At 41.2% G+C, this 26,439-nt stretch overlaps 1 protein-coding gene and 1 pseudogene across 2 annotated transcripts in view; one reads left to right on the top strand and one right to left on the bottom strand.

Moving 5' to 3' along the window:
• Positions 1-17,716, top strand: part of LOC137095852 (POU domain, class 5, transcription factor 3-like) — a 42,252-nt pseudogene extending 24,536 nt beyond the window's left edge.
• Positions 1-26,439, bottom strand: part of ALK (ALK receptor tyrosine kinase) — a 759,925-nt gene that overhangs the window by 195,523 nt on the left and 537,963 nt on the right. The gene's annotated exons all lie outside the window — the stretch shown is intronic.

The raw sequence follows: 26,439 nt of genomic DNA, 5'->3' as shown, positions 1-26,439 counted from the left end.
TTTGGGACTCATTGTGTGCTGCGTTTATCTGTAGTATTTTTTTATATATATAAAATGGCACAAATGTGCTATTTCTTGTGAAGGGGATGTTCTTTCCTGTGCAAAATGGTCACATGGAAATTTTGAGCAGACTCTTGAACTGTGAGGATACTTGTCAGCCCAGGATTTCTCCAGTGTTTCTTGACAGTGGTAGGTAAAGGTACCTACCTTTCCTTTCGTACATTCTTTCTATTTTTGTACATTACAATGGGTGGTCGGAACAAATGGAGAATTCTATGGATTTCAATACCATCAATATCTTTTAGGCCCTTTCTGCAAACAAATCTAAGAATGAGCAATTCTATTTTTAGGATAAGAGGGATCAGAAATAGTCTTTTTAATGTGTGGGTTTAGGACAGGGCAGTCATGCAGCCCTCTACATATTGTTGGATTGGAATTCTCAGTGTATTGATGGGTGAATTGTATTCAGAGGGCCAGAGAATTTCCTTCACATTTTAAAAGGGAATGTTCTGATTAGACATTAGGGAGACCTTCTGAAGTACAATAGTGGAACAGCCTGCCTTGGAAGATGATGAGTTTTCCTTAACTGGGTCTACTTCAACCAAGGTTGGTGTCTCTCTAGGATGCTTTACTTATGGATTTCTTGTGTCAATAGGTGATTGAACTAGAATATTTTAGTGTTCATTTCAGCACTCCATTCTAGGTTTGTTTCTACCTTTAGCTGTTGCTGTTGTTATGTTCAAGTCTTTCCCTGATGAGTCACTTGCATCATTTTGAAGTCCCAAAAACACTGGTGAACCATGTTCCATAAGGGAAATAGTTAACCATGTTCCATAAGGGATGGTGGAGCAAACATAATGGTGGACCATGTTCTTAAATTTTGGGAACCAATCACAATGGTTCATCCTAGCAGTTTTATTTTATTTATTTATTTAGGGCTTTTATATCCCGTCCTTTCTCAACCTCCGCAGAGGGACTCAGGACGGCTAACAAAGTGGCACCCCATGGCACCCACAGTTGAGTTTCTACCCTTGGTAGAATTTTCTATTGACATGACTTGTGCATCTCTCAGAGCTTTGCTTATTCAAAGAGACATGGAGATACCTTGAATGGTTGTTATGACAATCCCAAGTACCCTCCCTTTTAGACAAATCTTATTTAGTAAACTAAGGAATTGATGAGGTTGGGCAATGTCACATTGCCAGGGCTCTGCTGTTATTTCCAGCAGAGGTGAATCAAACAAAAACCGAGTTTGATATAAAACAGTTTAATTAAAACAGCACTTACTTGCTGGTTGTTTTAATAGACCAAAATATAAAACATAAAGATAGCACTCAGCCACAGAATAAACAAAAACTGATAGCAAAAGCTACACCATAGTCAAAGGGTACAGTCCAGTGGTCAAACTCCGAGAGTTCAATAAACAAAGTCCAGGGATCAAGAGTCTATACCATAGTCAAAAGCCAGTCCAAAGGTTCAAGGTTCCAGAGTTCCAAAATTACAGGAGACAGAACAGGATACCAAAAATCCAAGAGACCTGGGGGAAAAACCAGCAACATCCACCACCAAAATATGACAATACTTTTCTCCCAAAGATCATTTCCAAGGCTCACTCCTTATATCCACAAACACCCAGCTGCAACCTATCTCTTGCATACCTCGACCCTTAATTGCTTTCACCCATGAACTCTTACTTACAGATTACTAAACCCTTTAGAACTAATACTTACATTAACCCTTCCATCACCAAGCACCATCAACTGCAGGACATATGACAGTCAATGACTGAAATGGCAAAAAATGAGAGTACAGCTGAACATATGCCTATCTTATGGCCTACTCTGTATAGTGATTTCAGTAAATAAACAAAACCTTTTGCCATAACCTATGCTGAAAAGTGATGTTGAACTGAACTTTTAAAAATGATTTGTGGGATTTTCTGACATGACCTTCAAAATTATATTCTAGAACCAAACAAATCTGCTCTGACCCATTCAGAGGAGGGAAAATCACTCACATTCAGCTCAACCTATATGTTACTGGTTGCATAGCCTAGACATAATGTCTTGTTTGCTTTTATTTATTTCTGATTGAGAATGAGATCAATGAGCTTGACCTTTGACCTTCTGGCCTTACAATCTTTAGCAAGAGATGAATTGCTTGCTATATTGAGTGAGTCAGTAATATTTACTCATGAGTAGGGTGGTCCCCGTTATCCTCAAGATATGGCAATGTTGATCGATTCCCAGTGAGGTTTTTCTAAACATTAAACATCGTTGGAATTATTAATTGGATTTTTTTAATCAGGCAAGGTGCTTGAGTCACTTTAGGTGTGTGACTTCACATACTCTGAGATCATACCAATTAACTTGATTCGCTGGCTTTAGAATAGCCACTGGACTGGATCCAGGATTTGCTTTCCACAGATGAAAAGGCTCTGCTCATAAAAAGCATCTCCATCTGCTTTTGGGAGACTTTTCCATCTTTCCTGCACCATAACTCATACCACTAAGAACCTCATCAGACAGGTGGGAAGGAAGTGGGGGGAAAGCATTTGGAAAGCATTGGGAAGAGTGGGTCTTACCCTGTTTTTTTTCTGGCAAGGTCCATCTTTGAGGATGACCAGCTGTCCCACATCCTTTTCCCATCTTCTTTCCACTTCCCCCACTTTCTTGAATTAGGAGTCGAGTGTTCCTGACTTCTAAAAATGGAGTCTTTGCTTTGTTTTAGCACACTGGCAAGACGGATTTCCATGGGTGGCCACCAGAAGTGGCCGTGCTTCATGGATGGCCTCTGTGGGATTCTGTGTTGCCAGTGTTCTAAGAGAGAGAAAAAAACAGAGGGAACCTTCAATGTGATGAAGTCCTAAGTTGTGTCTCCAGACCCCCTGTAGAGTATTTTCAGGGAGTTGGACAGTACTGCTATAGCAAGAAACCATATGGAAATCTTACTCCATCTATCCAATTGCCTATGTCTAAATCAGAATCTAACTTTAGATCAAGCTCATGAACCACCTTTTCTGGGAGAAGGTCAAAAAGATTGTAATTCTGCTAATCGTTACAGATCCCTCTATGAATTTCAACACCATCAAATCCAATTCAAGCAAGTGGATAAACCCAACCATATGACAAAATTGAAATCTGCCTGGCACCAAAACCTACGCAGTGCCTCACTGTAAAACTGACCAAAGCCATAATGAATTTCCTTAGTATTTGGAATCAGAATCTACATTTTACCATTTGATTGTATCCTCAAGTTGAGTTACTAAAACATCCAGAGCTTTGTAGAAATATAACTTCTAATACAACTTGGAAGCTGTTGGCTGCATGATATTAGAGAGTAGATATTTCCCTTAAAACTATAATTAAATAGAGATTTAAAGCATAAAACTGCCTATATTTAACACTCCCCCCTTTTCAATTATAAAGGTTGATATTGGATTAATATTTATCTTCATTGTACCACAGAAAAACAAACAGAAAAATAACTATTTGGCTGCAACAAACTACCTTGAAATGTTCTTCTCCATTAATCTTCAACAGAAATGAGGTGAATTTTACTGGATTTTTTTGCTAGGAAGCCCATAAAATGTGTCATTTTCCTCTGTGATTTGCTTAGTAATCAATGAACAACTCCTAACAACACATTGTTGAATTAACAGCAATCAGCAGCGGAAGGAGAGCTCTGCACTGAAAGCAGAGAGCATATATTATAAACCACTTACCCAGATTGCAGATCTAGGAGAACTTGTTCACTCTCCTCCACCCCTGCCTTTCCACAGTGGGAAAATAGGACATCTGAATCACAAATTACATCCTACCATGATCCCCTTCCCTCGCACCCCTAGGAATTCATCAAATATTTTACTTCTTCACCACTACAGAATTTTACCCTGATTGCAAAGATAGTGGTGGTGTTTCTATAAATTAGATGACAGAGTGCTCCTATGAGAACACCAACAGTTGTGACTTTGTGTGGTTTACCCATTGCATATTTGAAACAGGATTACTACTATTATAGAGACTTTATGCAGTTTTGTAAGATTTTTCATGAGCACAGGAGGCTTCCTATATGAGAAAGTTGTTCCCTATACATTGAGATCAACTATAATACAGTATAAAATAGTGAAGAGTAGAGACATCACACTGGCAATGAAGATCCGCATAATTAAAGCAATGGTATTCCCCATTGTCACCTATGGATGTGAGAGCTGGATCATAGGGAAGGCTGAGCAAAGGAAGATAATCTGCTTTTGAACTGTGGTGTTGGAGGAAGGTTCTGAGAGTGCCTTGGACCGCCAGAAGATCCATACTTCAGGAAATAAAGCCCAACTGCTCATTGGAGGGAAGGATATTAGAGGCAAAGAGAAGTACTTTGGCCACATCATGAGAAGAAAGGAAGGCTTAGAGAAGACAATTATGCTGGGGAAAATGGAAGGAAAAAGGAAGAGGGGTCGACCAAGGGCAAGATGGATGGATGGCATCCTTGAAGTGACTGGCTTGACTCCGAAGGAGCTGAGGGAGGTGACGGCCAACAGGGAGCTCTGGCATTGGCTGAAGAGTCGGAAACAACATAATACAGTAGAGCCTCATTTATTCAACATAAATGGACCAGCAAAATGTTGGATAAGCAAAAATGTTGGATAATAAGGAGGGCTTAAGGTAAAAGGAAGAGGGGCCGACCAAGGGCAAGATGGATGGATGGCATCCTTGAAGTGACTGGACTGACCTTGAAGGAGCTGGTGGTGGTGACGGCCGACAGGGAGCTCTGGTGAGGGCTGGTCCATGAGGTCACGAAGAGTCGGAGACGACTGAACGAATGAACAACAACAAGGTAAAGTCTATTAAACATCAAATTACATTATGATTTTACATATTAAGCACCAAAACATCATGTTTTACAACAAATTGACAGAAAAAGCAGTTCAATGCACAGTAATGTTATGTAGTAATTTCTGTGTTGGATAATACAGAAGGTTGGATGAGTGAAAGTTGGATAAGCAAGACTCTACTGTAATGACAATAGAAGGGACACATACATTTGCATAAGTTGACAGTGTATGGAGGAATCACTTATCTGTTCTGTTCTGGCTACAAGATGAGGATTTGGACTTGATCATGCAACAAAAGATAACAGTTCTATAGTTAGAGAACTAACAAGTTAGCTCAACTCTGGCTCAACTGAAATTTATACTCAGGTTTCAAAGTTTAACTTCCCCCTCCCCATTGTATCAGAAGGATAGAAGACCTTTTAATTATACACCACAAATTACATTTTGGGAGTTAGTTTGAGCCTTCTGCCAGAAGAAAAAATAGGATAAGCTTAGATAAATGGAAAACGAATAAACTAGTGAAATAATTCTGGAGACAATATGAAGGATAACAACACCACCCACTCAAAAGAATGCAGGGCTCTGCTTCTGCTAACCTATGGCTTTTAAAGTAAATACTGGGAATATGCAAATGCAAGTAAAAGTAAATCCAAGTATGAATAAAAATCCCCTTTCCAGTTGCCATCTGCATAAAAAGCAAGCTGCAGAACATTAAAATGGGATGCTGAAGCACACTCTTTTCCCCCCATGTATTTATAATGCAGTTATTTTATTTTTTCCATCCCAGACAATAAAGGTAAAACAAACCACGAGGGCAGGCATGTGGGGAGACAATTGAATTGGGGCACTGCACAAGCCATACCCCCAAAACTTACTTCCAACTTCTCCTGTACATCCTCTAGTGCCCCAAACAGATCTGGCATATAAAAAAGAAGGTGGTGCCAGCAAAAGTAACATTATGTCTTGAATAATTACATGCTTATCAAGTAGAATCTAGACACTACATGGCTTATGTTCTTTTTGAGAAAGCAATGCTAATCATGTCTGATGAAGCAAGAATCCAAAAGTGGCAAGCTCAAACCAAAACCTCAATCAATGGCTGATACCAAATGAGAGACTCCCTCCTGGGCACACAGAAAATTGGGCAACTTGGAAGGTGCTGAACAGACTGCACTCTGGCACCATGAGATGCAAAGCCAACCTTAAGAAATGGGGCTACAAAGTGGAATCCACGACATGTGAGTGTGGAGAAGAACAAACCACAGACCACCTGCTGCAATGCAACCTGAGCCCTGCCACATGAACAATGGAGGACCTTCTTGTAGCAACACCGGAGACACTCCAGGTGGCTGGCTACTGGTCAAAGGACATTTAATACAATACCAAGTCTGTGTTTTGTTTGTTTGTTTGTCTGTTTTTTAATGCAATACAACTGTTTTGGTTCGCTCCTGACACGATAAATAAATTAATTAAAAGGGGATGGTGGGTCCATTTGGCAGAAACAGATGCATATGGAGAGCATTCTCCTAAACTCTTTTGATTACAGGATTCATATGCTACTTAGTTCAATCTCATTGGCTGAGCCTTGAGGGAGACTGGAACTGCCGGCAAATGAGATTGAACTAGCTGATTTATTACTATAGGCTGGTGGACCTGCCTTGAGTGACCTGGCAAAGGCTTCACTCCCTTTTCCTGTTTCTTGGCAGGGGGTTGGACTAGATGGCCCACAAGGTCTCATCCAACTCTATGATTCTAAGATTATATGAATTGGGTAAGGGGGTGCTTTGGCTCCTGAAAGAATGATCAATAGTTGCTTTTTGAGGGACATCTCAACCTCCCTATATTAGGGAGTTGTATCACATATGTATGCAATGTCTGATTTCTGAATTGTCACAACTTTTAGGGATCATCAGATCAAAGACATAGATTTTAAATGTCTGATCACTATTAGTAACATTAAGGGGTCTCCATTACACAAATCAAAGTGTGTGGTGGGGGTACGGCTGGCCCTAGGCACAGGATCAGATGCCATTATGGCACCCTCTGGCAGCAAAGGAGGCTATCATTGTTGGACCCTCGTGGTTTCTTTCCTGTCATCCCTAGGATTCTGGTAGCAAACTGGAGCATTGTTTTAATTAACCAATAGATAGGTTGGTTGATGCCTTATATCAGAACCCATAGGCTTGGGCCAACTCTATTTGCTGCAATCAAAAAAATGTTTCCTATTTTGTTCACTACTGGTGTTTTGTGCCTTGGATTATTTACATCCAGAGGGGAATCAGACTTGAACATGCAATAGTGAATGCTACTGAAATGCAAGACTTCTGGCACAATAATACCACAGAGTCACACTAGACAACCTAAAAAATGTTTACAGAGAACATATTTTGTTGGACATGGAAAAATGAAGCCATGGTGACTAGTTTCATTGAGACAGGGGTGTACTTCATTTTCATTTGAGGCAAACTTATTTTTTTTAGTATTCAGATGTTTTGCCTTTGGCCCAGGATTGTGATACAGCTGTCACTACTAGGGCTGGGCGGTTTCGTTTCGTTAATTCGTAATTCGTTAATAATTCGTTAATTTTGTTGATTACGAAGCGATAACGAACCATTCTGGAGCAATTTTTTTAAAAAAACGAATTTTTAAAGACGTTTTGTAAATGCTTCGTATTTCGTTATTGTATTCGTTTCGTTATTGTTCTGAGGTCGTTTCGTTATTATTTCCGCATGTCTGGGCTAGTTTTATGGTTTAGTTAGTGAAAAAAAATATAATATCACACCAACAGTCAACAACAGAGGGAGAGGGAAGCTTCAGAAGTTTTTGGAGGTTTTTTAGCGTATTTCGCGGTCGCGTCCGCCATTAACGAATCGATTCGTTATTGTTTTGGAAATCGATTCGTTATTTTTTTACCATTTACGAAATTTCGTAAATATCAAACTTTTTAAAAGGAAAATTTTGTAATTATTTTAAATATCGAAACGCAAAACCCCCCAAAAAACGAATCGATTTTAGAAACAAATTTTTCCGTTGTTACCCAGGCCTAGTCACTACCACAGTGATCCTATAGCAAGAGAAGTGTTGCTAATGCAACACAGATACACAATTACAAAATCATACCAGGGGTTCTTAGCCTTTGGCCACCTAGATTTTCTTCATATTTATTTCCCAGGATCATGGTAATTCTACCTGGGACTTCTGAAGCCCCAAACACTAGGGAGCCAAGGTACTCTACAGGTCATTGGACAATGTAGAAATACCTTCCACCTGTCCCAATTTCATAGGAGCAGTGCCAATTAGCTGCTTTGAGTCTCCTTATGGAGAGAAAAAGTGGGATATAAATAAACATAAATTCTCTGTCACCCCACTTTTCGCAACCTCATCACAAAGGGCTAAAATCAGCGGCATACATCTGTTTAGCCCCGGTCACCCATGGAGCCCACTGGCACCCACCAAATGTGTGAAGTAGGGTGGACCTGGCACATGCTGCTGCTGTGGCAACATGGGAGATTTCCCTGCTGCCACTGGAATCCATGGGAGGAAGACGCGTGATTGATGCTTACTCCCATGGGATCACCCTTTACTGAAACAGGGCAATGCAGGGTGTGAGATGCTGAGTTCCCCATGCCTCGCGGTGATGCGGAGCAACTCTGGTGGCCATGTGAAAGGTCGTATGATGCTTTTGAAATGTTACTCCTTTCCTATCCCACTTTCTGGTGCAAACTGAATTGAAAGGGCCAATCAACTCCATAACATGGTTAGAAGAGGAAGGATCAGGATTTCGGCTTTATTGTGGGCTTAGAAAATAATAAATTGTTTCAACTTCTTCTAACTTGTGTATTCTTCCTTATTAATCACTTTGCCACCTTGACCACACTCTGATGTCCACATGCGTTTTCATCTGTGAAATGTTGAAGAATATAATCTTGGCACCTATTCTTTGTTCGCTATTTCAATTACTTTCTGCTTGTACTAAATCTGACAGTAGCAGTACCTATCTTGCTCTCTGCAGGCATTAAGACAGCAAAGCTACATTAAGTCAACAGTGTTATGCACATTTTCCTCATTTCCTGGGAATAAGCACCACTCAATACAATGGAAATGACTCCTGACTTAATAAGCATATGATTATGTTATGATATTATGCTGTTGTGCCTTCTATCCTACTCAGGCTATACTCCAACTCAAGGTTGGGTAACTGTAATAGCGATAGGACTCACTCATTGGGATTATTATTATTATTATTATTATTATTATTATTAAACTTTATTTGTACCCCGCTAGCATCTCCCAAAGGGATTCGATGCGGCTTACAACAGGCCGGAACCCAGCACAACACAATACAACAATACAACAATACAAAACATAGCAAATAAAACAGTTAAAGCAGAGAACAGTGGCAATACACAATACAACAGGACATATTAAAAAGAGACTGAGCCGGCTGGAGTGGGGTACAGGGTTAAAAGTGCTGAAAAAGTGTCGGGGGATATGAGATTAAAGTAAAAGTGCGGTGTGCGTTGAGAATGGTCTTGACTCTACTAAAGTGCTTCTGGGCTTTGATAGTGGGGTTCCTAATCTGAGAAGGCACGTTGGAATAGCCAGGTTTTCAGGTTTTTTCTAAAAACCGCCAAGGTGGGGGCCTGTCTGAGATCTTTCGGGAGGGCATTCCAGAGGCGGGGGGCCACCACAGAGAAGGCCCTGTCCCGCGTCCCCACCAAACGCGCCTGTGAGGCGGGTGGAATCACGAGCAGGGCCTCTCCTGATGACCGGAGCGAGCGTGTGGGTTCGTAGACTGTGATGCGGTCTTGAAGGTAGGATGGTCCCAAACCGTTCAGGGCTTTGTAGGTAAGCACCTGCACCTTAAATTGGGCTCGGTAAATAAACGGCAGCCAGTGGAGCTCCTTGAACAGGAGGGTTGACCTCTCTCTGTAAGGGGCCCCAGTTAACATCCTGGCTGCTGCCCGTTGAACCAGTTGGAATTTCCGAGCCGTTTTCAAGGGCAGCCCTACGTAGAGCGCATTGCAGTAGTCCAATCTAGAGGTGACTAAGGCATGGACCACCCCGGCCAGATCAGCCTTCGCGAGGTACGGACGCAGCTGGCGCACAAGTCTCAGTTTCGGCCTCAAGCGTAAGCGATGAATCCAGGAGGACTCCCAAGCTGCGGACCTGTGGCTTCAGGGGGAGTGTAACCCCGTCCAACACAGGTTGCCACCCTATACCCCGGTCTGGTTTACGATCAACCAGGAGGACCTCTGTCTTGTCGGGATTGATCTTCAGCTTGTTCGTCCTCATCCAGATAGACACAGCGGCCAGGCACTCGTCTAGCACCCGAGAGGCCTCCTTGGAATTAGGTGGAAAAGAGTAGTAGAGTTGTGCGTCATCTGCGTAGAGATGGCACCCAACTCCAAAACTCCGGATGACCTCTCCCAACGGTTTCATGTAGATGTTGAAAAGCATGGGAGATAGAATAGAGCCTTGCGGGACCCCACAGGTCAAAGGCCAGGGGTCCGAGCAGGCATCTCCCAGCTTCACCATCTGGGTTCGTCCCTCCAGGAAGGACCGGAGCCACGATAGAACCGTGCCCCCAAGGCCCATCCCCGAGAGCCGACCCAGAAGGATACCATGATCGATGGTATCGAAAGCCGCTGAGATGTCCAAGAGGACCAGCAGGGTTACACTCCCCCGGTCCAGTCCTCTACGGAGGTCATCCACCAAGGCGACCAAGGCTGTCTCGGTGCCATGACCAGGCCTGAAACCAGACTGTGCCCGATCCAGGTAATTGATGTCATCCAGGAAGCTCTGGAGCTGGAGGGCAACCACCCGCTCCAGCACCTTACCCAAGAAAGGGAGGTTGGAAATCGGTCTGTAGTTGTTCAGCACCGTAGAGTCAAGGGATGACTTCTTCAGGAGTGGACGAACCACAGCCTGTTTCAAGCTGGATGGAAAGGTCCCTTGCTCCAACGATGCATTGATGATCAACACAAACCAATCAACCAACCCCTCCTTGGCAGATTTAATAAGCCAGGATGGGCAAGGGTCAAGAGCCGAGGTGGTCGCCCTCACCGCCCCAAGAACCTCCCCCACGGTCTCCCCCACGGATTAGCTAGGGAGAAATATCTAATCTAAGGGTGGTATGTTTTTTAAGGGATTGGACCTGATTTTAAAAAATCAGTTTAATTATTGTGCAGAACTATGGTTGATTTTTTAAATATTGGTACATCAGGCTTAATAACTTTCTTTCTCTCATCATCATCTTTAATTACTTATTAATCACCCTCCATCTGAGATGCTCCAGGCAATTTACATAGCAGAAATTATACAGGATAAAACACATACATACAAATGTTAAAATTAACCTGGGTCAAATGCTCTAGTAAAAAGCCAGGTCTTAAGTGCTAGAATAAAATGCCCTAAGTCACGCATGGCTCTCAAATAGGGAGGCAAGGAATTCCATAACTTTACCAGCCTACCCACCATGACATTGTAAGGGCCTTTACTTCTTGGATTTTGGCCCTGAAATTGGAGGTCTTGGGATGGCCCTTGGGATGGCCCTGTCCTGCCAGCTCTATTGAGGTTATTTTTTTAAAAAACCTGACCTGATGCAGCATGTGAGCTTCACTTTCCTTGACTTTACTTTAAATTTGTAATATCAAAACACAAAAAAGTGAAAGTTATGAATTATCATCATATTTCTGACACTGCTTTAAAATTTCCTCCATACTTTCTCCCAATAGTAATATTTTTGCAGAAGATATTATTTAGGAGGGCGGGTCATTCTTTGATAAGCACATCACATAATTTGAAAATGTATTCATATCTTTTATAAAAATAATTCCATTCATTTTTTTTTAATGGAGGAGAATGCAAGATTGAAATGTTACCATTTGAGAGCTTCACTTTTAAGAATCTGGCTTTGAATCTCAGTGTATTCAAGTATGTTTGTGGTACTTGATTAGGTCTTCCACCTCTTTTATCTGACAGGTTTTTCATCTTTAACAGCTACTTGACAGGTTGGTGCAACATGGTCCACTTTACAGAGGGAATAGATATATCAATTTAATTCGGCCAGCTGAGATGGAAAAGAATTCAATGCAGTTATTTTATGAGAAAAACTTGTCATAAAGTTCTTTGTAATTTGATGGGAAGAATTTGAGATTTTTTGAAAAGATGAATGAAAGAGAAAGCAACACTGATAGCTTTGTTTATCCCCAGTAGCCATCTTGTGCTGCATTTGCTGCTGCAACATGTCAAGAAATTGGCTTTGATGGGGTCTGTCCCAAACCAATTTTACTGTTCATTTATGGAATATCAAATGCTTCTAAAACTCAGTAGGAAATGTAGCTGTGACTGCTGCATTTGATTTCTAGAAATCTTATTTAAGCTTCAAACGAATGTGGCTTTTGGAAGTCCCATACTGCTAGCAAAACATCCTAAGACAACAGCGGGAGTCCCAATACCTACAAGAAAACATAATAATGCTTTGTACACCTTTGAAGGCTTTCTTCTAAAGATCTGGCAGAGAAATAGTTCACAGGCATGTGATGTGATTTCCCTCCTGCCATGCTTTTTGGCAGCAGGAAAAATAGGGACAGACCATGATCCATGTAAGCAGGTGAATGAATCCAACCATTGATCTAGATTTATCATTTTATAGTTTTCAAACAGAAAATCCCAAAGAAAGCTGCTCTGTTTAATCCAGAGTTTGCATGCTGTACATGACTTATTAATGAATTCTGAAGCAGTGTGATTGTACTCATATTGCTCCACTGCATGTCCTCAAAGGTCGTCTGTAGTAAAGACAAGCTGAGTTTCTTTTGAGGGTACCCAGCAGGAAACCTATGGGTGCAGAACGTTTTATCACTTTTGCTGAATGAATAAATCAGCCAACTATCTTGGTTCTGGAAGACAGTAGCCTGCTATGTTCGCTATATCAGGAAAAGTAGTGCACATAGATGATGGCCTAAATTCATTTCCCAAGCTGTGCTGGCATAGTTAAGTGGCATTAGGTTAGGTGAGACAGGCACACAATTGTTGTTTAACATAATATAACAATGGAACAGATTGATTGATCTGCAGCATTCACCAGGTCTTTCTTACCCTGCAGAAAAGCATTTTGTATATTGAAAATGTTGATGTTAGCAAGGCTGTTGAGATGATGCCCCTAATATATTTTCATGGACCAGATGGTAAAGTGTGCACAATTATCAAGTAGATTTGTAATACCTTTACTGAACCAAAAATGTGCTCATCAGTAGTTGAGCACAAACAAGAAATTAAATGGCACAAGGTTCTGTCTTGAGCTTGGTTATTCAACATTTTCAAAAAGAAGATTGAATGTAGGAACAAAGTAGGCAACTAGTACCAAACAGACAACATGGTGTATTGGTTTTATCACTGGATTACAACTCTGGAGAACAAAGTCTGAATTCCCAGTCATCCAGGAAAACCTACTTGGTGATCTTGGGCAATTAAAATTTTCTAGCCTCAGAGGAAGACAAAGACAATCCTCTCTGATCAACTCTTGCCAAGAATCCCATTAGAGGTTCTCCTTAGAGCAAGCCTGCACAACCTGTGGCCCTCCACATGTTTGGGCCTCCAACTCCCAGAAGCCCTAGCCCTCTTGTCCAATGGCCAGAAATGCTGGGAGCTATAATCTGAAACACCAGGAGGGCCACAGGTTGTGCAGGTTTGTCTGAGTCTCCATTAGTTGGTGCCAACTTGAAGATACACAATAAGAATGACAACTAACTCATTACACAAAAAAGAATTCAAGATTAATTTAACAGATTGATGATTTGGACTACAATTTTTAAAATAAATTTAAACAGCAAAAATAAAATAAAATAAAGTCCTAAATTTAATCTGGAAATACTACATGCATAAATGTAGGATGAAAGATGACTAGTTTGTCAGTAGCATGTGTAAAAGGGATCTTTCACTCATCCATGGATATTCAAGCGCCATTATATATGTTGTCATAGTAAAATGGTGTCTCATATATAGGTAAAGGTTTTCCCCTGACATTAAGTCCAGTTATGTATGACTCTGGGGGTTGGTGCTCATCTCCACTTCTAAGTTGAAGAGCTAGCATTGTCTATAGACATTTCAAAGTCATGTGGCCAGCATGACTGCATGGAGCGCCATTACCTTCCTGCCAGAGCGGTACCTATTGATCTACTCACATCTGCATGTTTTCGAACTGCTAGATTGCCAGAAGCTGGGGCTGACCTCGAACCTGTGACCTTTCGGTCAACAAGTTTAGCAGCTCAGTGGTTTAACCCACCACACCACCGAGGGCTCAGTCTCATATATAAAATAGCAAAATTAAGGAATCTATGAATATGCCCTGCATACTCATAGATTCTGTATTTACAGATTCAATTATCCATGGCTTGAAAATATCCCCACGTCCACCAAAAAAAATTTTTTAAAAAAAGATCCCCCAAAGAATCCTTAATTTTGCTGTCTCATATATAAAATAGCAAAATTAAGGATTTTGGGGGGGATTTTTTTGTGGAAGTGGGGATATTTTCAAACCATGGATCATTGAATCTGTAGATACAGAATCTATGAGTATGCAGGGCGGATTATAATAATACCCTTTGTGCATTCATGTCTCTTCAAGCTACTTGTTTACTTATGGCAACTCTATGAATTTCATAGGGTTTTCTGAGGTAAGGAATACTCAGAAGTATTTTTGCCAGTCGCCTCGACTGAAATACTGTCTACAGAAAAGTTAGTGGGTGATTAATTCTCAGTGATAATAAAGCAAGCTCATTTTATGTTGCTCCAAAGGATAGAGACCAAACCAATGAATTCAAATTAGAAGAAAAGAGACTTTAACTATCATTAGGAATGACTTCTTCATGCTAGTGGTGGTAGTTGTCAATACCAACACCACCATCTTCATTCATCTTATCCCCAAACCCAGGATTCGAGGCAGTGGTAGGAGCTATTTAGCAGTGGAAGTGATTAGGAATGAACATCTAAAGGTTGTCTGAAAGATGGTTACCAAAATTCAGTTTAGAAATATCCACTTAAGTGGAACTCATTTTTGCCATTGAGAACATTGGCTGTATTGAAAAATATATTATCTTCATTCATTAAGTATCTTTGGATCTCTGTGTGTGTGTGGTGGGGGAGGGGGTTATAAGTATTTATCTATATGTCTATATATCTATATATCCTCCAGCTACAAAGCAGGAAAATATTGTAGAGATACAGATGACATCATGCAATGGGGAAACCTGGGAAATGTTTGCCCAATGATTTAGTACAGTGATTGGCAACTTCAGGAGGTTCAGAAAGATGTTATGCTGGCTCCGTCCTTTTCAGCTTGACTCTTTAAATCAGGATTGGCCTTTGTATTTTAAAAAGCAGATCTTAAAGATCTCAATTTCAATAATGTTTTCTCTCTCTCATACATTGTCTCACCTTTATTCCATCTATTCCTCAGAGATCTGGCAGGTTATCATCAATCAGGATGCCATTTATTAGTCTACTTCCCATTGGAGAGATGGGATAAAGTGACCTAAATATTTTTGTTCATTTCAGTGGGTGAGATGAGGATTTAAGTTGTGTCTCTGACATTCCAAACTAACATGCACCATGCACTGCATTCCAAAATGGCTAAAATAAACAATAGTCTAGTGCAAGGCCAGCCCCAAAGTAGTCTTGAGCAGAGATGAATGAAACAAATAGTTTTCTTCTTGGGCCCAATTTCAGCATCACATAAAATGGAGTGGCAGCTAACAAAGTGAATCAAATATGAGTGGAAAGAAATTGCTCAGAAATATTTTCTGGCAGGGGCAAAGATTTGTGCCAGTCATGCATGACAGGTTTGCTGCCAAAAGGATTTATAGCTCTTATTGCAGAGTGCCTGGCTTTTAGCTTCGTTTGTGGGGAAGAAAAGAAAATCAGCACCTGCCCTGGGTTTAGTGGCTCCTGCCATTGGTAGATATAACTGTGCAGTATTTATGCTTCTAGTTGAATGACCTGTGCATTGATTATGCCTTTGTGCTCCAAATGGAAATACAGCTTGTCAACCTTCTACACCATGCTATGCTCCCAGGGGCTTATTGTGCATGACCCGGAGCATCCCTGAAGATGGCCTCAATGAATGCGGGTGCTCTCATCTATCAGCCCAAAGCCATTTTCCTGTACATGTACTAGCTGAGGTAACATGAAGAAGAAGCTGAATGAACATGATGGTCCACCAAATCACAAGTCATAAAGGAAAGGAAGGAAAGAACAAAGAAATGAAGAAGGATGGAAGGAAAGACAGATGGAACCTGTGGATGAACCTGTGGATTAGGTAGTAATATAATAAGGAGAATTTAAGAATGAGAAGTTTGATATGAAAAATATAAAGGAAAGGAGGAATTTATGTGTTCATATGGATAGTTATTAGGGCAATTTCTACATTTCTGAGAGTGTAGTGTCCCTATATGGGAAATGAACTGATTTTAAGTAAGAAATCAATGAAAATACACATTGAGACTTGGAAACTACAAAATAATGGTGCCCCAGTGAGAAGGTTTGTAGACATTTGGGGACATCCAAACCAAGACTCCAAGAGTGCTGAGCTCAGTCCCAGGATCTGAGGTTCCTTATTTATGGTTTGCATCCTTCCTTTCTTCCCTCCTGAGCCTGGGATGCTCTGCTTCACATCTTGAAGCCACCTGCCAAGAGCAAAGAAAAGGTCTTCTTCTTCAACACCTGGGCTTGACCCTGCCATTTACCAGAGCCTGAAATACTTAAGGTGAGCTCTTCTAGGTACTGAGTGTTGGGAGGCTGCTGGAGAGAAGAAGGCTGAAGTTGGAGAACTTGGAAGTGAGGAAGATGTCAGGAGAAGCTTGGCCTAGCTCTCTGTCTGTCTTGTTTGGGGAAGTTTCTTCCCATTCAAGACTCTCCTGAAATCCAAACCATGTGTTAGACTCTCTTCTCAAGTTCTGGAGAAGTTTTGGACTTTCTCTTCAAGTCTCCAAGGCATTTTGGACTCTCAGTTCAGATCTTTGATCTCACAACTCAACATCTCCATCCGAGGGCTTCTCCTCAGCTACAGCGGGCCACCCAGGCTACTCTTTCCTGGTCCAAAGCTGCCTTAGCCACCTCCCGATGGGGCCTCATTCAGAACCGGGGCCTCCCTTTGTACCTGAGGCTTACAATGGGGTGAAGCCAGACTATGGGCCCCTGGGCACCCCGAACCTTCTTCCCCTTCTAGGCTGGAGGGGAGGCCTGGGCGTACCCCGGGGAAGCCAAGGGCCCCGAGGTCAGGCTGGAGGTGCAGTACTGGCAGCCCAAAGAGGGGGCCCACTACTACTACATGGTGGGCCTTGATGATGCCAGAGCAGCAGCAGCCGTCCCATCCTCCTCCTCTCTGGGCTATGAGCCCCAGCCCTCCTGCAGTCCCGGCAGCCCTGCGGAAAGCAGTGCCAGTAGCACCGGCACCAGTGGCAGCAGCAACCCCCCAGACAGCCCTCACAGCCACGGGAGCCCCAGCGAAAAGGGCACCTCCTGGGAAGGGCCCAGGAAGGCGGCAGCAGAGGAGGAGGAAGAGGAGGGGAGGAGGATGCCCAGGAGGACACAACCACAGCACAAATGGAACAATTTGCCAAGGAACTGAAGCCTAAAAGGATCACAATGGGTTTCACCCAGGCAGACGTGGGACTGTCCCTGGAATTGTTGTATGGGAAGATGTTCAGCCTGACCACCATCTACCACTTTGAAGCTTTGCAGTTCAGCTTCAAGGACATGAGCAAGTTGAAACCACTCCTCCAGTGTTGGCTGCAAGAAGCAGACAGGAATGAGAACTTGCAGGAGCTCTTGGAAACACACTTGAGCACTTTGGTGTATGGAGAGGAGGAAGAGGAGGAGGATTAGGACGTTTCAGCTCCACTGGAATGCTGACCAACCTATCTGTAGTCCCCTGCTGCTGTGGTACATGAGAAGAACAACCTTGATAGTCATTTTAATGTATTTTAATTGCCTTTTCTAGGCTTTATGTTTAAATGGTTAATTGCTGTTATTAGTATAATTAGGTTTATTCGATTATTTGTATTTGGTCCTCATTTTGGTGTTAATTTCTCTTTTGTCACAAGTTTATGGTTATTATTTTTGCATTATTGTGTTTATTTTAAAATATTTGTATTTGAGTTCGGGCATTGAATGTTTGCCTCCTTTGTGTGTAAACCGAACTGAGTCCCCTTGGGGAGAGAGGGCGGTTCTATAAATAAAGTTGTTGTTATTATTGTTCTCAAAATACACAGCCCAAACTGGATGCAATATACTACAGGAGGTCCAATTAATGACTGCAGCAGATTTTCACCATCCATGTTTATATATTTATTTACTTTATTTCCACCCTGCCTTTCTCAACCCGACAGGGGACTCAAGGATGCTTATAAATCTGGCAAAAATTCTATGCCGCACAGGTAAACAATGTTCTGTTGTTTTCAATAGGCATATCTTACAGTTACAAACTTACAGTTACAAACAGTAGATGAAATACTGTTCTTTGTGCCTGTTTTCCCCTTGGGAGTGAGACGAACAGAAGTAAAGTCATGATATGTTTAAGTTCTTGCCAGAAGATGTGGATAGCTAAACCTTCAGCAAGTGCAAGTGAGTGACTCTCTTTAAAGAGAAGATCCAACACCTTGAGGCCCATGTATCCACACTTCAACATATTAGGAAGGAAGAGTTTTTCTTGGATAGAATGGAAAAGACTGGAACACACAGGGGATGCCTTTGAGGAGGAGGCCAGTTCCCAAAATCAGAGACAGAAATTTGGAGAAATGTGACACACAGAAATAAATGACTGGAAATCATTCTTTGGGTTTCTGTAAGTACTGAGCAAATATGCAAATACGTGTATATAGATAAAATATGACACTTTTTTGTATCGACCATATGTACGCACTGATTTGACAGTGCTCTTGGGCGTGAAATTAGATGCATGAAATTAATGATACAACTTACAGAGATGGCATCCTGAATATGGGATTTTTCCTTGCTTTTAAATTGGCTATAAACCACTAATGCAAAATGAGGTTTTCTCTGCAACTGGTTGATCGCATAGAGGATTGAATGACGTCTACATCACTACTCCGAAGCAAGTCCCATAGAATCAGTGGGTTTTACTCCCAGGTAAATGGAAGACAAAGCTGTTGCAGACATTTCCTTAGGCCTGGCCTCTCCCTCCAGTGCAGCATTCACTTTAATAGAAGGGGGAAGCACTGCAGCAACTATAATGGATGTCTCTAGACCAATATTAACACACCTGCTGCATCTCAGAGTTGCAGTCCTTAATCCATAATGCATAGAAAATCTACATTTAGAAAGTTCAGTGAAGTAGCAGCCACAAAATTAACTGCCCTGAAATATGTACCTAAACTAAAGAAATGACTCTTAAATTGGTCATCCAACTTTGCAAAGTGTTTTTTTGATCGGCAGCAGAGGCAAGTTTCAATGTGGTGGCATTTGCACTCAATGCCCGGAGCTCCACTTTGATGGAATCTTCCCTAACCTCCTCCCTCCAGATGTAATTACTGCTGTTTTTAGTGAGCTATATAATTTTGAAGAGCCTGTCACCAAGGTATCGCAAAAGTGATAGAAGTGCCTGGCCCCAGCATCTAATAGGGAGGAAATCAATGCGCCCCTCTCCCAGAGGCGGCAACACATCAGAAAATGTGGGGCCCACTGAGATTCAACACCAGCAAGTTCTTCATGGGTAATAGCCATTATGTTAGCAAAAGTGACAGGGCAGCAGGAGACCTTCGCAAAAAAAAAAATGTTAAGGGGGATTTTAAGCACCAGCAGAAAGGCAGCTTGGATTTACAGTTCCTATGGACCAAAAGCCCTCTGCTACAAGGCAGTCACAAAGCAGACAGCTGCAGAGGAAAATGCCCATAATCTCCTGGCTTTAAATGAAATGCAGGTCAGCATCACTAGGAGTAACAGGAGATTGGGGAGTCCTGGGCATCCCTCTCCTGGTAAAAAGAGGCTGAAAGCAAGCACAACAGCCAGTGCCTCTGAGCACGCAGAGCACTTGCTATCATATAGTCAAAACACTGTGCATAGGTTTAGCCTCAAATAAGCTTGTTCATTCTTTACTAGTGGAAGTGCCAGCCTTGTAGATTGTGGTCTCACATTGAGAAAAGGGCAAAATTGAAACCAAATATAAACAAGCCAGTTAGTTACCCCGGCACTTTCTGTCTTCTTTTCCCTACAATAACCTCCCATCCTTTTAATTTCTCTCTGTTTTTTTCCTCCTCTGCCTCCATCTTCGGCCTTGCACTCATCCAATTTCTCTCTCTCTCTTCTCTCCATGTGTAGCAAACATCATAAATTATCTTCTTTCCCCCAGAATTGCTTGAAGTGCTGTGTATGGAGATTCCAATGTATAAAAAATCAGTGCATGAAGTTGTCAGGTGGCTTTAGAAGAAACAAATTTCCTGGGCCTCCAGCTTGATCTCTATGGTGTGATGGCCAAAGTGCAACCTCCAAGTCTCAGAGCACCTGTAATGACCCCCATGTCTCACTCTCCAAAATGCGTTAAACAATAAAAAAATATTGAAAAATCACCCAATGGCTCTGGCAGTTGATCTCAGCACATGGGCTTTCTTTTAGTAATTTGTAGTGTCATCCTTTTAGGAGAATGGCTTCGCCTGGTCTTGAAAAAGGCAAAGAGTTCCTCAATACATGCCACTGAAGAACAAGTGGATGTTTCCCAGAAATTTTATAAGAAAAAATTACAAAGGTTCGGGTCAGGCATGAGGGAGGGAGGTGTAGATAGGGCAAGCATGGTTTCCCAGCTGGTAGTCTGCCAGTCTAAGTAATATTCCCTTTTTGGCAAGTTTCTGACCTACACAGAGAACTGGGCATGGGGGAGTGTGTCCCTGTCGGTTCTACAGGTTGAAGCCATCAACCACGGCATCCTTCTGGGCTCTTCTCGGGGAACTTAGGAACACTATCATGCAGTGGTTCCAGTCTTTCTTGGGGGGGGGGGGGTGGACTTAGAAGATGATGCTGAATGACTCCATTGGCATGTGAATCTTCATGCTGCTATTTTGTCCACTATGCACCTATATGATTCCATTGAGAGGTCATCCACGGTCTGTGGGTTTGCTGTTATTAATATGCTGATACCATCCAACTCTACATTTCATTTCTATCTTATCCCAAGAAAGCTCTCTTGGTGCTGAAGCAATGTCTGTTGCTTGAAATGGATTGGAAGTGAACAAGTAAATTGAAAATTATTTCAGACAAGGCTTTCAAAAGGCAGATCAGGGACTAGGGACTTGCCTGTGCCGGATGACGTTTTATTCCCCTTAAAATCTCAAGCTTCCAGCTTTAGAGTTCTCTTGGACTCAACTCTGAACCTCTAGCCCACGATTCAGCATTTGCACAGCTAAAATGAGTGTGCCAGCCATGCCCATTGTCAGATCTGGTTATAGTGATACCATTCGATTTAGACCACTACTCTAGGGCCAGAGGCGGCCCTAGGTAATTTTCAATGGTAAGCAAACAATATCCCCCCCCCCCCCCCCCAACCATCACTGATATATATTTTCTGTTCGTCATGTGTGCCATATTTGGTCCAGTTCCATCACTGGTGGAGTTCAGAATGCTCTTTGATTTTAGGTGAACTATACATCCCAGTAACTACAACTTGCATATGTCAAGGTCTATTTTCCCCCAAGAGTGCCTCAAGAGCACCCCTGGGCAAAACCAACTATACTGCGAATGCTTACTTTGCGTAATGGGTTGAGCCGCCCCTGTCTAGGGCCCCTTCTACACTGCCATATAGTTCAGATTATCAAAACAGATAATTCTGATTATCTGCTTTGAACTGGATTATATAAATCTACATATAATCCAGTTCAAAACAGATAATCTGGATTGTGTATGGCAGTGTAGAAGGGCCCTAGGTTCAAAAACTCTCAGTAGGATCAAAATGCTGGGCCTGAAGGCTGATTGGGGCACTTTTAGAGATCAAGGACCTCTTCACACGCGCTGCTAGAATTGCTGAGTATCACCATGGATTGTGCCCTGTACCCCCCTCCTCATCACATGAGGGGAAGCCCCAAGAATTGAAAGCTGAACCCATCTTTCTTTATGGGAACATGGGAAGCTTCCCATCATGTGCCACCTGCTATTTTTTGGCAGCAGGTTTTGCTCCAGAGATACTTTCTTGGTGTGTGATGGGAGCTGGTGGGCTCCATGACAAAACTGTGAAAGAACTGTCACCACTGTTGAATTTTAGCCCATATGAAGAAGTATCAGGTAACTGCTTTTGTTAAAACAGCTTCACCTATTTTATTTCAAGGCACAATTCAAAGACCTACACAGCTTAGGTCCACACTATCTGAAAAACCCTGTCTCCCAGTATGAACCTAACAGAATTCCACAATCTGCAGGGGAAAGCTTTCTCTTGGTCCCACTGTCCTTTGCAGGCTCACTTTATGAGGACATACATATAAACAAAACAATAAAATACCAATATTACCAGAAGCATATGCCTCAGTCAGGTGTTGGGAGGAGTGGCAGCAACAACCATGCGACTCTTTTCCTGACCCCGAGACATTTACTTGTGCTGGAGGATGTAGAAATACATACGTTCAAAACAGCCTGATCCTCAATAAATCTGCTAGGCCCAAGAATGGTAGAAGATGCTGTTCCACTGTCAGTAATGCACTGGTGTCTTTGGATGTAAATGAGAAAGAAAGGCACCATCTTGTCCTTTCTCTCATGCAACAAAATATCTACAGCCAAATGAATATAAAGCAGATTGATGTTGTTCTGTCTGATGGAATGAGAGTAAGCTAAAGAACATTCCCATGGGGATCTGTTTGGACAACAAGGACATCTGGAAGGTCACATCCTTACATTAAAGGCAGTTTGAGTCCTTTTATATAATGTAAAATCGAGCATCCTTTTAAACCAATTTTCTCCATAGCCTAAATGAATGCTTAAGTGTTTGCCAAGCACTGCACAAGTGTTACGTTGTTGCTGTGTTCTCAACCACTAATGTATTGAAATTAAAGTTAATGTCAAGTTTACATTAAAAATTACATTGGCTATTAAGTTGACAAATTAATCTGATTTACATGCATTTTGCAGACTGATTTGATGCTCACTGATTAATGCAGTAAATTAGATGCTTACAAATCCCATGAGTGATTACATAAATCACCAAGTCCCACCAGGAACATATATTTAGTGTCAGAATTCAGTGTCAGCTGCATTGGAAGTTATGTGAAAACTTCAGACAAGAGGATCTCAGCATAGAATCAGAAGTTGATCTTGATCAGAAGTTGGTAAATGAAATCTTTTCCTGCTTATGCTAACACCTAATACTGGATGTCTGTGTTTTTGCCTGAATGCTCTTCAAGTCTATTTTACTCCATTTGATTGATTAAAAAACTGTTTCACAGGGGGAAATAAGGGCCTCTCCCACATGTAGAGTGCACTAATACTAAAAGGCATGGGTCCCATATCAGCACCTGGGGACTGACATATGCTCCTGGGATTTGGCAATGTAGAAGACAGGAAGAGGTGGGACCAGTATCTCCTAGTATTTTCTTTTAAATCTCATCATGAGATTGAACAAAAGCATGGAAGATAAGGCTACCAACTGGAAACAGTTGTGGTGGATCTATATTACCAGCAGTAGTAGAAACAGGCAGGAGCATTCTGTCTGATCATGGAAGCTATGGAAGGTCAGCACTAGATAATACTTGGATGTAAACTCATCAATGAATAGAAGGTGCTGCAGACTATACTGTATTTCAGAGGCTAGAAAGAGGAGAATCACCTCTGAGTATTCCTTGCCTAAGAAAAGCTAATAAAATTTACAAAGGTGCCAGAAGTTGATAGGGACTTGAAGATGGTTTTATATCATTTCAGTTGGTAAGTGCAAGGCTACTACTGTAGGACCACTTCCTATCCTAATTTCTGGGCTTCCCATAAGGATTTGACTGGCGATTATGGGAAGAGAATACTAGATGCATTCAGATTTTAGATCTGTTTCTATACTATTATGTAGCAGAAGAAACATATAATATGTAAAGGGAGAACTCAACTTCTTTCTAATCCAAACCTAACATTTTACAGATTAAAAGAGGACATATGTGGTTAAACCACACCAGAGTGTGTGCAAGATGCCAAAAGTTATTAATAAAGGGAACATATAAGCTTGAAAAGGCTGCAACAGTTTGTTTTTGCATGAACTTACTGGGAAGGGCAGACATGTGCCACCTTTTATCTTTTCCTCCTGCTAAATCAATAGATTATGAACCACTTTTATATATTGAACTCAATTTGCAGTCACTGAAGTAAGCCAAGGAGAAAGGGCAAATATGGATGGAGAGAGAGAAGCTAGAGGTACATCTACACTGTAGAATCAATGCAGTTTTACACCACTTTAACTGCTTTGACTCAATGCTATAAAATCATGGGAGGTGTAATTTTATAAGGCCTTTAGCCTTCTGTGCCAAAGAGTGCTGCAGCTTCACCAAACTACTATTCTACTGATTCCACAGCATTGAATCATGGCAGTTAAAGTAGTATCAAATTGCATTAATTCTACAGTGGAGATGCACCCAAGGACATAAAATGAGATAACAGATGATTAATTGGAACTGTCCCTGCCAAATCGGAACATTTGGAATGGTATGCTAGATTGCATGTGGGCAGTTAGCACACAACTCCTTTGCTGGAAATACACTGAAGGATAAAGTTTCTATTAATTCTTAGACATCAGGATACTCTGACAGGAAAACACACAAATCCAGTATGAAAACATACTGGCAGTTTGTGTTTGCATGCATATAATGTTATTTATTTTTTTATTTACTTCCAATTGCCTAGGCAAAACATCAACCTGTCAGATCGCTTGTGATACTCTGATAATATAATAATTCCTAGTTATCTTCAAGACTTCAAGTACATCAAGAAATGCTCACAACATTCTGCTAAAAAATCAGGCATCAATTGGGACATGTGCTTTCTTTTTTGCTTTTGCTTTTGCTTTTAACCTAAGAGCCACAAAAGTAATAGAGATAGAACGATGCACTAGATGGCATTATTGTAAATCCTAATAGTCATATATTAAAATCCTCAGTCCAAGTGCCTACTTAATTACTCAATTAATGAACTAATAAATCTATCCCATACTTCAGATCAAAGACTCACTGAAGACTTGGAAATTCTTTGTCTTTGGTAAACAGGCCACTCAGCTCCTGCTAACCTGTTATCGGTCTCAAGCACTTTCAAGACCCAGTACTTCATTGCAAGTCATGACATTTAGGAGGATTTATACCATGTTTAAAGAGACAAGTAGCTATTCATTGCTGCTTAGCCTTTGCTGAAGTGTGTAATTTTTAGAACAAAGAAAGTGTGGGTGAGGGGAGCTAGTACCCTTTCCTGTCTTCTGCCTAATTTATCATGCCATTTCCCATGCTCACTGCTGGTATCAGAAATCCGCTCAAAATGACAAAAAAAAAAAAAAAAATCCAGAGGAGGAGCAGAGAGTAGAAAAAGCATTCATTTGGATCTAAAACTTTTATCACACAAACCTGCTATTCTGCTACAATTATGTTATTGTTGATCATGTATACCTATCAGGTTCAACATCTTCAAGATCTCACCGCTCTTCAACAGCAAAATTGCACCAATTCACCATTGTGCAACAATTACCATATGAACACCATCATAACAACTTCTTCCTGAATTACTTAAATCTTATTGATTTTATTTTTTTGTACAATTGTGCAATTTCAGTATTAGAAACAAAATAAAAAAAGGCAATATTATATATAAAATAGAAGGAAAACAGACAGCTTGGGAATAGGGGAAGAGCAGGAGAATTGCTGCTGGCATAATGGCACAGAAGCAGAAGGGAAACCTTCCACCAAGGTTGGTGATCAGAATGTTTTGGGATTGGGAGCTACTGATGGGCTTGTTCAGACTGCCAACAGTAAAGATGTTTGAACACATGCAATATCAGAACATATGTGACCATGCTTAAAGCCTGATGGAGTGCAATCAGGGACTCCAGATGGATGACTTTTGGATTGAAGCATAGAAAGATCTATAAAAAGACAAATATGGAAACACTGAAATATTCCAATCCCATTGGCAAGGGTTGGGCTAGCTCTTCTCTGTAGGCACTTCCAGTTTTGTGATTTTATAAATACCCTATAACAGTTTACTATAATTTACAAACTTGTGCATATTCATTTCACCAACAGTACTATATCCCATACCTTCATCATCTATTGTGTTTTCATATACATCACATGATATTCCCATTGTTTGTCAAAATTATTTTTATTCAATAAATAATAGCCATTTTTGTATTTTTCACATAATTCCATAAACATAAGCACCCAGTTTTATAGGCATAGAGATAACTAGATGCCTCAGGATGTTTTTCCCCAACCAATTTTAGAAGATACTGTTTTTGTTCAAACTTCTTTATAACTACAAAAATGAAAGAAACTCACTCTCCTTGAAAATAAAATGGATTCTGAAAATAAATTCAATTCCACAACAGAATACTAAATGTCATTGTGTTCAGGACATATATATCCAATGTTACAGTT

The sequence above is a fragment of the Anolis sagrei genome, chromosome 1, assembly GCF_037176765.1.
Source record: "Anolis sagrei isolate rAnoSag1 chromosome 1, rAnoSag1.mat, whole genome shotgun sequence".
NCBI classification, from domain to species: domain Eukaryota; kingdom Metazoa; phylum Chordata; class Lepidosauria; order Squamata; family Dactyloidae; genus Anolis; species Anolis sagrei.
Note: the sequence above shows the minus strand (reverse complement) of the source record. Positions and strands in the feature narration are given on the sequence as shown.